The sequence below is a fragment of the Rattus norvegicus genome, chromosome 9 (assembly GCF_036323735.1).
Source record: "Rattus norvegicus strain BN/NHsdMcwi chromosome 9, GRCr8, whole genome shotgun sequence".
NCBI lineage: Eukaryota > Metazoa > Chordata > Mammalia > Rodentia > Muridae > Rattus > Rattus norvegicus.
Window position 1 is genome coordinate 38343097 of NC_086027.1, and position 17256 is coordinate 38360352.

The 17256-nt window shown below is 35.3% G+C and overlaps 1 long non-coding RNA gene and 1 pseudogene across 2 annotated transcripts in view; both read left to right on the plus strand.

Moving 5' to 3' along the window:
* Positions 1-1456: 1456 nt before the first annotated feature.
* LOC120094655 (uncharacterized) overlaps positions 1457-17256 on the plus strand; it is a 78436-nt gene continuing 62636 nt past the window's right edge. For both annotated transcript variants that reach the window (XR_005489074.2, XR_005489075.1), the window contains exons 1-2: positions 1457-1580; positions 4853-4955. This is a non-coding gene — a long non-coding RNA (uncharacterized LOC120094655). The remainder of the gene's footprint in view (positions 1581-4852; positions 4956-17256) is intronic.
* On the plus strand, positions 11772-11895 carry LOC120094934 (small nucleolar RNA SNORA17; annotated as a pseudogene).

Sequence of the window (17256 nt, forward strand, 5' to 3'; positions counted from 1 at the left end):
GTATCATTATTTGCAGATGATCTGATAGTAGATGTAAGTAACTCGGAAAATTCTGGGCACTTCTAGAGCCAATAAACACTTTCTGTGAATTGACTAGATACAACATTAACTGACAAAAATCAGTAGCCTTCTTATATACAAATGGCAAAAGGTCTGAGAGAGAAATCAGAGAAGCAACACACTTCTCAATAGCAATAAACAATGAAAAATACCTTGGATAACTCTAAGCAATCGAAAGACTTGTATGACACAAATTTCAAGTCTTTAAAGAAAGACATTGAAGAAGATATTTGAAAAATGGAACAATCGCCCATGCCCATAGATTGGCAGAATTTACACAGCAAAAATTGGCCACCCTATTTTCGATTAATTATTTTATTTGTTTACATTTCAAATTTTGTCACCATTCTCAATCTCCGCTCCACAAAATTCCTACTCCTTTCCCCTCCACCATGTCTCTAAGAGGGTGCTCCCCAACCCACCTTACCCCTGCAGTGTCCCCCTTTCTGTGGGGTACCAAAACTTCACAGAACCAAGTGCCTCCCTCCTATAGAGACAAGATAAAGCAGTCCTCTGCTACATATGTACCAGGAGCCATGGACCAGCCCAGTTAAGCACTTTAGTCGGTGGTTTAGTCCCTGGGAGCTCTGAGAGGTCCAGTTATTGGTACTGTGTTTCTTCCTCTAGGATGGCAATACTCTTCAGCTCCTTCAGTCTTCCACCTAAGTCTTTCACTGGGGTCCCCAGGCTCAATCCAATGGTTGACTGTATCTGTATCTGTCTTATTCGAGTGCTGGCAGAGCCTCTCTGAGGAGAACATACCAGGCTCCTGTCTGCAAGAACACCTTTGCACCAGCAATAGTATCACGGTTGGGTGCCTGTGGATGGGATAAATCCCACAGTGGGGCAGTCTCTGGATGGTCTTTTCCTTTAGTGTTTGCTCCATCTTTGACCCTGCCTTTCTTTTAGACAGGAACCATTCTGGGTTAAAAGTTTGAGATCGGTGGTGTTCCCATTTCTTGACTGGGGGCCATGTCTATCCATTGGAGGTGATCTCTTCAGTTTCTATTTCTCTGCTGTTGGGCATTTTGGCTAATGCCATTGCCATTTCGTTCTGGGATCCTCTCTGACCCCTGGCATCTGGGACTTTCTAGTGGCTCCCTCCATTACTCACCCCTCCACACCCCTCCTCACTCCTACATATTTCTCTTCATTCTCCTGTCCCTCTGACCTTCTCTCTTGTGTCTTCCCATAGCAAATCCCTGCCACCCTTTTTCAGTACCCCCTCTCCTCTGCTGTGAGCTCTTTAGTTTTCTTTTCAAATTGGAGTCACTTGGGAAGATGAGAAACTGTCTCCAGAATGTTAGCCTGTGGGGTGTTTCTTACTTGCTAGTTGATTGGGATGACACAGCATTCTAAGCCGTTGAAAAAGTGGGTCTGTGATATAAGAGAAATATGGTTGAGCAAGGCAGAGAAGCAAGCCACGGAGCAGCTTTGCGCCAAGGTCTCAACTTCTGCCTCTGTTTGCATGACCCGGCTTTACTTTCTCCTTGGCTTTCACCCACGATGGAGTATAAAGTGTAAGATTAAAAGAAAATAATAAATAAATGAATACATACATACATACATACATACATACATACATACATACATACATAAAATGACCTTTCTTTTTCTGAAGTTGCTTTTGGAAACTGCTTTATAATATCCAAAAAAATCATACTGGAGAAACTGACATAAGGGATTGTGCAGAAAGATGCTTCTCCTCTTGTTATTTTAATCTATTTCTGCATTATCTTTTGATCCCTGCTTCCTGCTGCCTTATCTTGTGCCACTCATGTTTCATTAGTCTCTTTTTCTTCCCTTGACTTAGATCTTTCTAAGTGCTGCATTCTCCACAGGAGGAAAAAAAAAGCAGGCAGAGAACATTTTGCCATTTTATAATTATTCATTTTATTTATTGAGACTGCAATTAGATAATTTTTCTTTTCCCTTTCTTCCCTCAGAAGGCCTTTCTCGTTTTCACATCTATGTTTTTTTTTTAATTACATTCCTAAATACGTAAATACAAACCCTCAGTAGGTATAGGACAGCATCCATTCATGTTTCCAGGGTTAACCATTTGAAAATTGTAGAGAAACGGAGTTTTTCTCTTAGACATATCAGAATTTCAGAATTGATACCCGGAAAGTTTCACCAGCTTGACTGGCTAAACATGCACCTACAAGGAAAACAGCAGTAGGTGTAATGTTGTGGACAGGGGAGGAGGAAACTCAAGAAACCTTAAGTACAAACAAATAACTACCGGAAACTAAGAAATTCTAAGGTCATCTTACCAAGGGGACAATATACCAATTGGCTCACCATTTTTTTAAACTGTAGTTTTAAAGGTGACTTCACTGTTGTCAGTCTATAGACAATGTAACCTATTAAGCTGAAGTGTGCTGCTTCTTGATAAGTTTCTGCATTCTTTATCAATAAACACAGCACCTCCATATATTTGGTTTTTATGTAGAACTCCATTCTTGCTGGAAAACTGCCCTTCATCTTGCATGACAGTGAGTGAAAGATTATGTAACTCCTGTTTGCTCTCAGAAGCAGCCTGGCTAGCTGACACAGCTGTTATGTTAATGGTAATTGGGTGCTGAATGAGAAAAGAACTATCCAGGGAGGAAATTTCCATAACCTTTGCATCTAATATCAGACTTAAGAAGTAATTTTCTTCTATGCTGAATCCTAAATTTTCCATGAGTTCAGATGGGGAAATATGGCAATATATTTTTATCTATCCAGCATTAGCTTGTATAATTCCTTTCTTCATCTACTAACTTTTCCTGGGATAGTTTAGTAACAGGATATAGAAAAACACTCACAGAAATGCAAAACTAAATCTTCCCAATAAATGCAAAGTTAATTATTTAAACACATATTTACACACAAACACATGCAGGCACAACACACACAGGCTTGTACACATACACAAATAGTCCTACAAGTATACAAGTTTATTTATGGATAAAATAAACTTCTCACAGACATGAAATATTTATAAAAAAACATTCTAAGACACTAAGGACTATATAGTCTCTTTACCAGATTTGTTTGTAATACTGTAAAAGTGCTGTAGATATCATTACTTCTCTAATTGTTATTTCTAAAAGAGACATTTAGAAGTGTATAAATTGAGCAGAAAATTGACTATTGTCAAGAGTACCAGGAAGCTCTTGGCATCTGGAACTATGTGAAAACATTCTGCTTTTCACTTCTAAAACTTGTAGCATAAATTCAGCTAATATGAAATGTAAGAAACATATCAGGAAGTATCTAAGAATGACTTCAGGAATTATGGTTATATGTTAATAAATATCTTTACGCAGCCATTAAATGTATTGAGATACACAATGGGAATTTATTTAGCTAATTCTGATTTTTTTAATCATTGTTCCCAGTATTTAAAAGTATACCAAGAGTTACTTGTTTTCTAGGGTAGGGCTTTGTATTGGTGATCAACATCTAGATTTAGACTACTTTTTTTCACAAATAACATGTATAATAGTTTTAAAAAAACATAAAATAACTTTGAAAACACCAGATATGTTTCAAAGATAGTACTGTGGAAACAAAAGACTTAGTAATGGAGAAAACTCATTGATGCAAATTAACATTTCTGAAGCTCTTCTTCTGAGGTTTCACCTTATTATGCACAAGTATTGCAGAAATATCGAATGGGGGAAAAGATGTGCACAATATTTTTACACGTTTCATGATATTTATCAAAGAAAAAAAGAAATTTTATGATTTAAAGGCAGCATAGCTTACAGAAAAAAATGATTATCAAGAAGAGGAAAAGGTAAGTTAGAAGTGAACCCTATATTTCATACGAAATTCTTCTTAAGGTAATTGCAAATGATACTCAGAGTAATAATGGATGAGCCCTGAGAGAACAAACAGGATGCACCTGACACCTAGAAATAGCATCTTGTGGAGAACTCCTCTTGCTTATAGCACTGAAAATGAGGTAGGCATAAAAAAACCATGGAGTCATGGGAGGACAGAGGACCACCTCACTTCTGAGCCTATTGACCCATCTGTCACCTGAAAATTAACAACTCCAACGTAATGACATTTGCTGTAATGTTTGTAAATAGAGGCAACAAAAATTCCGTGTATTATAGAGACGTTTCTTGTAATGGTGGTGAAAATAACAACGAATCAAAATTATGTTTAAAGGTATATGGCCTTTCTTCTCTATAGAGGTAAACTTGAAGTTTTCTGTAAATCTTAATAAGAAGTTTACTTACGGTGAAAGACATGATTAACTCCCTCTGGAGCCAACCCATACTTTTATGTATTTAGAATAAAGTCATGGGAATAGAGTCAGAAGAGTGTGGTTAACTATTAGAATAAACCACCAACAAAAAGGAAAAAAGGAGGGACCTATGGCTCCTGCTACATATATAGCAGAGGATGGCCTTATCTGGAATCAAAGGGAGGGAAGAGGCTTGGTCCTGTAGAAGCTTGGTACCTTAGCCTTAGGGGATGTTAAAGCAGTGAGGCAGGGATGGGTAGGTGGGCAGAGTAGTACTCTTACAGACACAAAGTGGAGAGGGACAGGATGGAGGGTTTGCAGTGGGAAAACTGGGGAGAAGAACATTTGAAATAAAAATAAATAAAATACTGAATTAAAAATAAAATAAAATTCTAGAAGTTTTAAAAACCTATATGTAGTTTTTACTGGGATATGTAAAAATGACTCTCCCAAATTGAATATTTACCCAGTTTTCCATGTGTCCTCATTCTTCTCCTCTGCACACCTCCTTTACAACATTTGATAAATATCTCTGTTTCACAGTGGTTCATTTTGAATTTCTTTCTGCTGTGTGGTCCACTTTTCCTGAGTGGAGGTCCTTGAAGGATTGGGAAGGCCTCGGAGTCAGAAAAGCATGAAGATCAAGGTGAGATTGTATCTGCTAAAAAAAAATCAGAAAGCTTACAGCCATGGCATCTCATTAACATGATGGCCAGAACAAGGCCTGAACAATGACGATGACATTTGCCTCATAACTTGGAAGGGAAAGATCTTGAGTGGCCTCAAGACTAGATGAATACTACAAGCAATTAGGAAGTGTCGAGTGGGATAAATGATCTATCTCAAGGAAGAGCTCCCCAACCCTGTAGGTTATCTATCACCAATGATCAGTCTTGAGATGATTATATACATAGTGATAACGTTGATTCTCAGAATGAACTGAGAAAATAGCATTACTGGGTTGATACATATCACACACACACACACACACACACACACACACACACACACACACACATATACACATACACATAACAACAATTTAATGAAAAGAGATCCTTTTCATTTGAAAAAGAACAAGGGGAGAAAGACATGGGAAGGTTTGGAGAGAGAAAAGGAAAACAATGGGAATGATGTAATCACAGTTTCAATTAACTAGAGATATTTTTTAAAATGTTTCAGTTGGTATGTGTGAGCTAATTGAATAAAGAGTCAAAAATCATAGTAAACATAACTATCCTTTTTGCAGCTTCTTAAAGTATAAATAAATAACAGATAAATAGTTTATCTATAAGTATGGCATTACACACTTAAAACTTTATACATATAGCATCTCACACAAAATGAAAATAGAATTAAAGTTTTTCAGAACATAAAAGTGACCAAATATACAGAATAACAAAATCAGTACAGATACAGACAACATAGACTATATATAATCAATGTGATTCACCTCAAGTTGTTAAGAAACATGGAAACTAATTTGAGAATGTGTTTGTTATAAAATCTAGAATTTATAACATTATAATAAAAAGTATAAAATTATTGGAAATTAGCGACAGACTGAGAACAAGTGTGAGTTTTATAAGTCAGAAGGTATAAGTAGAAGTCATGTGGAAATGAACATATGACATTAATAAATTTCTAATATTTGGAAAAAATTTAGAAGTTTAGTGGTATGACTGAAGTTTGAATCTAAAAATAGTGAAGGGCAAGGTGTTAATATTTGAAGTTATGTTTATAAAAACTTTTAAATTTAACTCTAAAGTAACACAGGAAACAAAATTCAAAGGAAAATATTTGTCCTTGTAAATATTTGAGAAATAAATATGTAAAAATAAAATGTTATAAAATTGTTTATATCATATTGTCAATAAATTTCACATATTATATTTAAAGATCTATCTTTCTCCTGCTTGAGAAGAGAAAATATTGACTCCCTATTTTAAATGTGTCTATAATAGATAATAAATAAATGTATAAAACTTATATTTTATACAATATTGTTATATAAAAACATTAATTAAGCATAACACAAGACAAAATGGATGAAATTTCAATACAGTTTATAAAAATTAAAAATGTATATTATGTTATATACAACCTTATGTGCCATGGTGTATGGAAATCAGAAGAAACTACTTAGAAGTCAGTTCTCTTATCAGTAGGGTTTCTCTTTCTCAAACTAGCATAGTCAGCTTCCATAGCAAGTCAGTCTATCTTGTAAGATATTATGCTAATGATTTAAAATCATTTTAGAAAGAAAGGGATAGTTTTTCCTATGTATAATTATTAGAAATTTGTTAAAAAATAAATTTTTCAAAGAAAATACAACAAAAGCATTCAATAGACAGCATGAAAAGATAGAAATAAAGACTCATGTGTGACCTATCGCTGAATACAGCTTTATCTGGAAGTCGGGACAAAAGAACAAAGTGAAATTTCCCATTTATTTGAAGTACCTGATAGTAATTAAATAGAAAGTGACATTCCCGGTATGTGACTGAAAAATCATTCTTGTTTTCTCTAGAAGATCGTTCAAATGATACAATAAGATACTACATTTTTTTCTACATAAGACATACATAAAATTTTCAGAATAATAATTAAAGTTTAATAATATTCAGATAACTAATGAACAAATAGAAAAAATGTTATCTTTAAAAATGAAGAAAGGAAAAAAATTGTAATTTGAAAAACAAGACAGTCAAGTAGTCAAAATAAGCTAACATTATAATTAAACCCAGACAGGTTATATAATCAATCTATGTAAATGACAATGTAGCTAAAATTAAAGAGTATAAAAAATGTGCCCTCCCAAAAAAACTGTGTGGTGTGACTCAAAAAAAAAATACTTTAGATCCCTGACCAACTGAAGAAAAATAATGAGGATGACATTATATTTAAATTGCAAATAAATGAAATTAGCAATCTTAGGAAAAGTCCGTTTCAGAAGAGACACAAACCGATATAAAGGATAACATATAATTATAAAATACTCGGTTCAAATTGAAAATATAATTGTAATCATCACAAAACACATTGAAATATGTATCTGTAACAATAATATACAACATAGGATATATACATGTATATAAATGTATATCTATGTAACTTTATATATGTTATATGTACATACATACATATATATGTGTGTGTGTGTATGTGTGATACATACATGAATTAAAGTACAGGCTGTATTTGTGAATGGGGAAGTAAAATAACAAGCCCTTGGAAATGATCATGTTCAATATATTTAATTCTAAGCTAACCTTATATACATATGTGTTGTAGTCACTTGTGGATATGAGCAGGGAATGGTCTGCACATTCAAAATATTAATTTATCAACTAAGCCAATACCTTTCTATGTTTTTGCATTCTTTCCTTTGATGATGATGAATTCCCTGTGAATACTCTGGTTATGAGGATGGAAAATATCAAATGATAATCTATGGCATTGGTGATGTCAAACTAAGTAAAACAAAACCTCTGTCTTTCTCAGAAATGATTTCTAAGGAGCTATAGTACCGTATAAGATTCTATCAACTAGCCTTCCATAAAAACAATAAGTAAATAGAACAGCAATTAGGGAACAGGAATCTATGCCCAACGGCAATCAGTGAAACATGGAAATTCAAAGTAATTCATGAATTTTGTTCTAATAGCACAGCTGGTGATAACTTGATTTTACACCAGTGATTTGCAGACTATAAATACAGCACAAATAACACATGATGAATTTCTCCAAAGTCAATCTCTTTTATTTGTCACTCCAAATGCCTACATATCCAAAAATATTTTTTAATTTTATCATCTCTTGTGGATAATATCCGTTAAACAGATTCACAAATTATTTAAAGAGGAAACAATTGACGCTTCAGTTTTTAAAATACTCAAACATAGACACTTATTTCATATGCTCTAGATCATTGATTCTCAAACTTCATAAAACTGAAATTATTTAATGCAGTTCATGTTGGAGCTACACACAACTATAAAATTATACTGCTGCTACTTCAAAACTCTAACTTGCTACTGTTCTGAATCACAGTGTAAATATCTAGTATGCAAGATAACTAATATGCAACCCCCAAAGGGTTAAGACTCACAAGTTGAGATCCACTCCTCTAGATGTTAAATACTCTTAGTTTAAAATGGCACAGAAAGAACACTGGTATATTCCATCCACAGACACCAATGCTCAACACTATTGCTGATTCCAAAATGTGCTTGAATACAGGAACCTGGTATAGCTGTCCTCTGAGAGGCTCTGGGAGCACCTGATTAAGACAGATGCAGATATAACCAACCATTAGACTGAGGCTAGGGACCTCAATGGAAGAATTAGGAGAAAAACTGAAGGAGCTGAAGGGGATTGCAATCCCATTGGTAGAACAAGAATATCAAAAAGCTGGAACCCTCAGAGCTCCCAGGAACTAAACCACCAACCAAAGAGTATACATGGAGGAATCCATGGCTCCCACTAAATATGCAGCAGAGGATTCCCCTTAGTGGGAAAAAAGGAGCTTTGTTCTGTGGAAGCTTGATGCCCAGAGAAGGGGGATGCTAGAAGGGCGAGGTGGTAGTGAGTGGGTGAGTGGGGGAACACCGTCTTAGAAGCATAGGGGGTGATGATTGGGTGGGCAGTTTGTGGAGGGAGACCTGGGAAGGGGATAACATTTGAAATGTAAACAAATAAAATGATTAATAAATAAAAATAAAACATAACACTGGTATAACAGAGAAAGACATGTCATCATTTTGAAGTTTTTCTCTTCATATCTACGAGGGAAAAGGATTTTCAACCATATAGAACTACTCCATAAAATCTTAAAGCTAAGTGGATTGAGAGTAAAATTGTTTATAAAAAACTAAAAATTTTAAGCATAAGTTTTCTTGATATGTGCTTTTAGTTTTCAAGTAAAGCAAACATTTAAATAATTTTAACTTCTTATTCATTGAAGATGCTCTGGAGTTACATAAATTTTAGATCATTTAACATTTCAGGTAGGGAGCCAAGGATTGTTTAAATATCAATAGGTGTGCACATTATGTATTGCAGAATCATTTTGCATATTTTAATAATACAATGATACAAAATGTGAAGTTTTTAGAAGATTGCAGATACAAAATCATACAAAATTTACACAATGAATATCAACTTTGTGAATACATATGCATATTATATATTCCCTTTTAACGGATCTCTGTAGATACTAAGTGTGCATAGTCAATTAACCAAAAAATGTTTTTACGTTAATTTTGTTTTCCTGCTCCTTTTCTGATTGTGTGTATCAGCTGCATAAGTTTTTTGGTGGTGTCTTTAGGGTCTTTTCAGAGAGAATAATATCATCTACAAATATGAGTATTTGACTTCTTCATTTTCTATTTGTATCCACATTATTTCCTTCACTTGTCTTATAGCTCTAGGAAAGATTCCATGCACCATATTTAACAGGAGTAGGGAGAATGGACATCCTTATCTTGTTCCTTAATCTAGTAGAAATGCTCTGAGTCGTTTCCATTTAGGACAAGTGTTTTCTGTGGACTTGTTTATGATTTTTATTATCTTGAGAAGTATCTCTTGTATCCCAAGGCTGTCCCAGACAATTATTTTGACAGGATGCCTGGTTTTGTCAAAGGTCTTTTGCTCATCACGAGGGGTTTGTATAGCTTATCAACCTTTAGTGTATTATGAGGTTGAATATGTTTATTGATTATTATAGGTTAAAAATTCTCTGCATCTCTGAAGAAGAAGCCAACTTGATCATGGAAGATAATCTTTTAAATGTACTCTTGTTTTAATGAGATTTTTTTTTTTTTATTAACTTGAGTATTTCTTATATACATTTCGAGTGTTATTCCCTTTCCCGGTTTCCGGGCAAACATCCCCCTCCCCCCTCCCCTTCCTTATGGGTGTTCCCCTCCCAACCCTCCCCCCTCCCCTTCCTTATGGGTGTTCCCCTCCCAACCCTCCCCCCATTGCCGCCCTCCCCCCATAGACTAGTTCACTGTGGGTTCAGTCTTAGCAGGACCCAGGGCTTCCCCTTCCACTGGTGCTCTTACTAGGATATTCATTGCTACCTATGGGGTCAGAGTCCAGGGTCAGTCCATGTATAGTCTTTAGGTAGTGGCTTAGTCCCTGGAAGCTCTGGTTGCTTGGCATTGTTGTACTTTTGGGGTCTCGAGCCCCTTCAAGCTCTTCCAGTTCTTTCTCTGATTCCTTCAATAGGGGACCTATTCTCAGTTCAGTGGTTTGCTGCTGGCATTCGCCTCTATATTTGCTGTATTCTGGCTGTGTCTCTCAGGAGCGATCTACATCCGGCTCCTGTCGGTCTGCACTTCTTTGCTTCATCCATCTTGTCTAATTGGGTGGCTGTATATGTATGGGCCACATGTGGGGCAGGCTCTGAATGGGTGTTCCTTCAGTCTCTGTTTTAATCTTTGCCTCTCCCTTCCCTGCCAAGGGTATTCTTTTTCCTCATTTAAAGAAGGAGTGAAGCATTCACATTTTGATCATCCGTCTTGAGTTTCGTTTGTTCTAGGGATCTAGGGTAATTCAAGCATTTGGGCTAATAGCCACTTATCAATGAGTGCATACCATGTATGTCTTTCTGTGATTGGGTTAGCTCACTCAGGATGATATTTTCCAGTTCCAACCATTTGCCTACGAATTTCATAAACTCATTGTTTTTGATAGCTGAGTAATATTCCATTGTGTAGATGTACCACATTTTCTGTATCCATTCCTCTGTTGAAGGGCATCTGGGTTCTTTCCAGCTTCTGGCTATTATAAATAAGGCTGCGATGAACATAGTGGAGCACGTGTCTCTTTTATATGTTGAGGCATCTTTTGGGTATATGCCCAAGAGAGGTATAGCTGGATCATCAGGCAGTTCAATGTCCAATTTTCTGAGGAACCTCCAGACTGATTTCCAGAATGGTTTTACCAGTCTGCAATCCCACCAACAATGGAGGAGTGTTCCTCTTTTTTAATGAGATTTTTAATGTCTATGTTCATAAATGATATTGACCTATCTTTTTTCTTTGTTAATTTATGGTATTAGAGCAATAGAGGTGGCTTAGTAATAAGAATCTGGAAATGCCTTTCTTCTCTATTTTGCCACATATTTGTGCAATATCAATATTAGTTTTTTCTGTGAAAATCTAGTATATTTTTGTGCTGAACTCATCTAGCCTTAGTTATTTATTTTAGTGGCACAGCTTTAAATTACTTCTTTTATCTCATTGGATATTATTGGGGTATTTAAATTATTTACTTGGTCCTGAAGTATCTTAATACCAATATCTATTAAAACATTCTAATGAGTTTTATAGTAGATATAAAACAGTCCCATGGTAAAACTGTGTGTTTGTGTGTGTGTGTATATGTGTGCTGGTATGAGACAGTTTTTTATAGTATCTCAATTAAAATATATACTTAAGAGTTCCCGAAAGATTCTGCCCCTAGAAGGATATGGATGATTTGTCACATGTGCATTGGCAAATGGCAAAGAGGAGAGAGGTCATGTCTAACTCAGTGTTCTGACTAATGAACATCCGAATGGTTCATAGCCTAATGTTCCCTGAAAAACAGGAGCCTCAGTCAAACAGTAGTCCAGCTTCTCACAGGCCCCAACAACACCCAGTACTGGGAATAATCTAGAAACAAGAAGAAACCCACTTGGAACTGGAGGCAAAATAAAAGGAGCAGTTGATACAGAGAGCCCTCACGTATGACACTCAGATCAGACAGTCCAGATGAGGATCAAGCCCAAGATGATCTCTAAACTGGCACCATTGTGCCTAGGCAGGGAGCTAGCCTGAAATACCAGCAGTTGTACACCTTGGAAGCCTGGGCAAAACCCTTGCCTGGTGCCATGATACATACATACATACATACATACATACATACATACATACATACACATATACACACATACATCATATATATGTATGTATGTTATACACACACATTTATAATTTCACCTAATCACCACTATATGTAGTTACATAAATTAGTTGAATAATTTCTTTTTTGGTCCCATCACAAATTTTTATGATGCATATAAAAAAGCTGCATAACTGCTAGCATTTTCATAACAAATTCAACCGTAATGACTATCCACCAAAATGCTTATAGACAACAATGAGAAACATCACTTCAGATATGTGAGTGTGGGATAAAAAATACTACTTCTATCAAAGATATTTAACTTCAAGTTTTACTGTAACTTGTATAGATATGAAGATTCAGGCCATTATGAATATGTCAAATTTAATACTCTCAAAGTCACTCATTTTAGGTAATGTTTGTTTTTTGCTCTTTTACCAAATAAGTTGCTACTCTATGACTGCTAAAATACATAGAGTGTTACAAATAAGAGATATATTTTCTAATACATCCAGAACTTTATAACTGCAAAGACAGTGGGACTATAAAGGAACATCTCTCAAAAGCAGAGTAAATTTGAGGAGTTCTAGAACAACCCTGGTAAGAAGAGTCATATGAAGAGTAGATTGTTTATCCTGAGAAGTTTTAATAAGGCCATGAATAAAACCTAATCACATAGGTTGGACAAAAGGTAGACGACTACTAAGGAAGAATCAAAATAATCTCGCTAAAGTATTTATATTAATAAAGTAATCACAATAGCATTTCAATTTGTCATAGAACTTATTCTATTTTTACTCACTGTTCACTGCCTTATGCACACAGTATGGTTTGTGGAATAAAAGTTCCTTCATGTTGTAAGAATTCTGCACACGCACCCCACCCCCTTTTTGGCATCATTACTACTACTAGAGTTTGGCATGCCCAGTATATCCAGTATGTGTTTGCTGGATAAATAGACACTATGACAATCCTCCTATGCAAACCATAGTGTCTATGAAGAATCTGATGAATGGACAGCTTCAGTGAGAGAGAGTTTTGTGCTCAGCATCGTGAAAGCCTAGCTCTGTCTTCATTAGCCATGAATAGTTTTCTAATTCATTTGATAAATGCCTGCTTTCATTCATTATCTAATTTGGATTAAACTTTGAATACTTGGACAGAAGGGCCCTTCTTCCTTCTCTCCATTGCTCTGAACCACTCTCCTTTGCAATAGTTCTAAGAATAAAATAAGCAAATTATGATTTGTTCTAGTCAACAAATGAGAGAAAAAGAAATAAAAAGAAAAGAAGAGGAAAGAAATGAAAAAAGAAGGAGAAAGGGCAGATGATACACATGGTGAGAAGTCTATTTTCACAGCAATGGAACAGGCCATTTCTGGTCAGTTTTTTTTTTGTCCAGTGAAGTTTAAAATTCCAAGCTGGATGCCATTAAGGTAAAACCACTATCAATAACTGTAAAGAAAGAGGCTGAGTGATTTGAAAAGGACCATCACTCACTACATGGACTTTGAAGGTCATAGTCTAAGTCTTAGCTCTGTCATTTATCATGTATATGAATAATTTACATATGCAGGGTATTTAGCCCTGATAACCTTTATGGTTCTTACCAAAAGAACAAGTAAAATCTCCACAAGTCAACCAAACTGTAGGGTATGGGAACTGATGCAACATTTTATTTCAATCACTATTGGAATTATATATTATATATAAAATATATTTGATGAAATTAAGGACTCCCATTAAGTTATCTTTCACTCTTACCATACTTGTGAATTTTGAAAGCAATGGGGAAATTATGCTCTACAAGATCAGCAATAAAAACTCTAAACTCAAGTGCAGATGAAACAAGATGCTGTTGATCTCTGTATATCATCTCTCAGGTACACTTTTAATATATTTTAACTTTGTGTACATGTTAATTTAATTCAATTTGAATATTTTATAGACTTTCCTCATGTTTCATATGCATTTTGTGAAGGCAAAATTGTTGTAGATCATTCAAATCGTTCTGCATTTTTATTTGTTCACCTCCTTGTTCTGCTGTGGTCAAGTGAGAAGTTTGTTTTTCTATAAGTAAAGTAAGATGGGACTGGTTTCATTGACCTAATTTTGTAGCTTGTAATTTTAAATATAAATCATTATTAGAGTACTTATATAATTTTTATAAAGATGCTAATATTGTTTTAATTCTCAAGACCAATGACAAGGCAAGTATATGTGTATGTGTATGTATAAGTATAAATGTATACATATGCATGTATGTATACATGTATGTATACGATGTATGTATATATGTACGTGTTTGTATATGTTTATGTATAAAACGACTAATTTCCACTGTCCCAAATCCTACCTACATCAGTACAATAGTAGAATCCTTAATTTGAAGACAAAGAAATACAATAAATAATTGTGTAGAATAGGCATATATATATATTCATGTATATTTAAAACATTTGCAAACATCATGGTCTAGCCTCTTTTTAAATATGTCATTGTGTCACCAAAATGATTACAACAGTTCTAAATAGAGATTATAAGAGCCAGAATTCACATGAGTAGAAAACAAATGAACTAAGTTAAAAATGTGAATCATTATTTATTTCATAAATTTGTTTTATTGTTATTCTTTTTAATCTCAAGTCTGAATGTAGGTAAAAAACAGAAGCTTCAATTTGCACTCACCCCATTAGAAGCTAATTGTGTAACTTTCACATTTCAGTTTGGTTTCTTTATTTGAACCATCAGCCTCTAGAAAATGGTGATCATATTAATGTAATTCTCAAATGTTTTACCAAGGATCATAATTGTACTAATTAGAAGAAGTTTGCGTGGTGTATCACTATGATAATATCCTTTAACACATTAAAAATAATAACTGATGCTGTCAAATAGAGAATCTTCTTTTTTTCATTGAGTTCCTGACTGTAATGACCAACCCCTTCCTCTTTTCTCAGTTTCTGCCTACTCACCCTATCCTCCAGATCCACTTTCATTATGTGTCACATTATCTAAGAACAAAGTGGATCATAGGTTCTTGTGATATGGTGGGGTATATGCTTTTGGGTATATGCTCAGGAGTGGTATAACTAGGTCTTCAGGTAGAACAATTTTCAGAGTAACTGACAGATTGATTTACAGAGTGGTTGTACCAGTTTTGCAACACCACCAGCAATAGAGAGAAAGTACATCCTTGCCAACATCTTCCGTCACTTGAGTTTTTGATCTTAGCCATTCTGATTGATACAAGGTGGAATATCAGGATCCTTTTGATTTGCATTTCCCTGCCTAAGGAATTTCCACATTTCTTTAAGTGCTTCTCTGCCATTCCAGATTCTTCCGCTGTGAATTCTGTTTTGCTCTACCACATGTTTTGATTGGGTTGTTCGGTTTGTTAGATGTTAGCTTCTTGAGTTCTTTACATATTTTAGATTTTAGCCCTCTATCAGAAATAAGGTTAGTGAAGATTTTTTTCCCAATCTGCAGGTTGCTGATTTGTCCTAGTGACAATGTCTTTTTTTGCCTTACAGAAGCTTTTCTAATTCATGAAGTCCCATTTTTAAAGTCTTAATCTTAAGAGTCAGAGTCATTGGTCTTCTGTTCTGGAAATTTCCCCCTGTGCCAATGAGTTTGAGGCTCTTTCTCACTTTCTTTTTTATTTTCCCCAATTTTGTTAATTAATTAATTAATTAATTAATTTTCCATTTTTCTTTCTCACTTTCTATTCTATTAGTGTATCTGGATTTATGTTGAGGTCCTTGACCCACTTGGACTTAAGCTTTTTGCAAGGTGACAAATATGCATCTATTTATCCATTTATTGACCAGCACCATGTATTGAAGATGCTTCCTTTTTGTCACTGTATGTTTTTTGGTTTGATTGTCAAAAATCAAATGTCATAGGTATGTGGCTTATCTCTGGCTTTTGATTCCCTTTCAGTGATTGACCTGTCTGTCTCTGTACCAGTACTGTGGGATCTATATCAGTATTGCTTTGTAGTACAGCTTGAAGTCAGGGGTGTTGATTCCCCCAGTAGATCTTTTATTGTTGGGAATTATTTTGGCTATCCTGGACTTTGTTTTTCTATATGAAGTTGAAAATGGCTTTCTATATCTATGAAGAATTGAGTTGTAATTTGATAGAGATTGCATTGAATTGATAGATTGCTTTTGGTAAGATGGCCATTGTTACTGTGTTAATTCTATGGTTCCATGAGCATGGGAGTCTTTCCATCTTCTGAGGTCTTTCATTTCTTTCTTCAGGGATTTGAAGTTCTTGTACAGATCTTTCACTTGCTTGGTAAGAGTTACACTAAGCTGCAGGGTTCTGATGATTTAGTCAAGAATATGTTTGTACAGACTTTGAAAATCTTTGTACCCAATTGGTTTTGGATCTATCAATAAAGATGCCAGTGGCCAACAGCCAGGAAAAGGGAGACTGGATGTGACCCTTAGAGAAGGTGCAGGTGAAAACACAGGGAAAGAGAGAAACCACCACACTTGGGGAAAAGAGATAGGAAAGACTCAGAGCTACAGGAGAGATCATCCAAAATATAGGTGGAAGGGAAATCAGCACATGGAAGGGCTGCATTGCAGGCAACAAAGACCAATGGGCATCACAGAAGGTAACTAGGGAGGGAAGTTACAGGTAGATTTTGAAAGTGTGTAGTTAGGAGGGCACACTAGCTGCGGGAGGCTTAGAAGTTCCCAGCCACTGAGTCAGTGAGGCACTTTAAAGATGAGCTAATGTATGTGAGTCTTTCATCCATAGATCCAAAGTGAGCCAAGAAGGTGGTTGGAAGCATGGCTTGCCAGGAGCTCAAAGCAGTGCAGCCTAAAACTCCTGCATCACCAAGATATTTTATACTATGAGTGGCTATTGTGAAGGGTGTTGTTCCCCTAATTCTTTTCAGCCTGCTTATCATTTGTATAAAGGAAGGGTACTGATTTGTTTGAGTTAATTTTATATCCTGCCACTTTGCTGAAGTTGATTAACAGCTGCAGGCATTCTCTGGTGGAATTTTGTGTGTCACTTATGCATACTATCAGG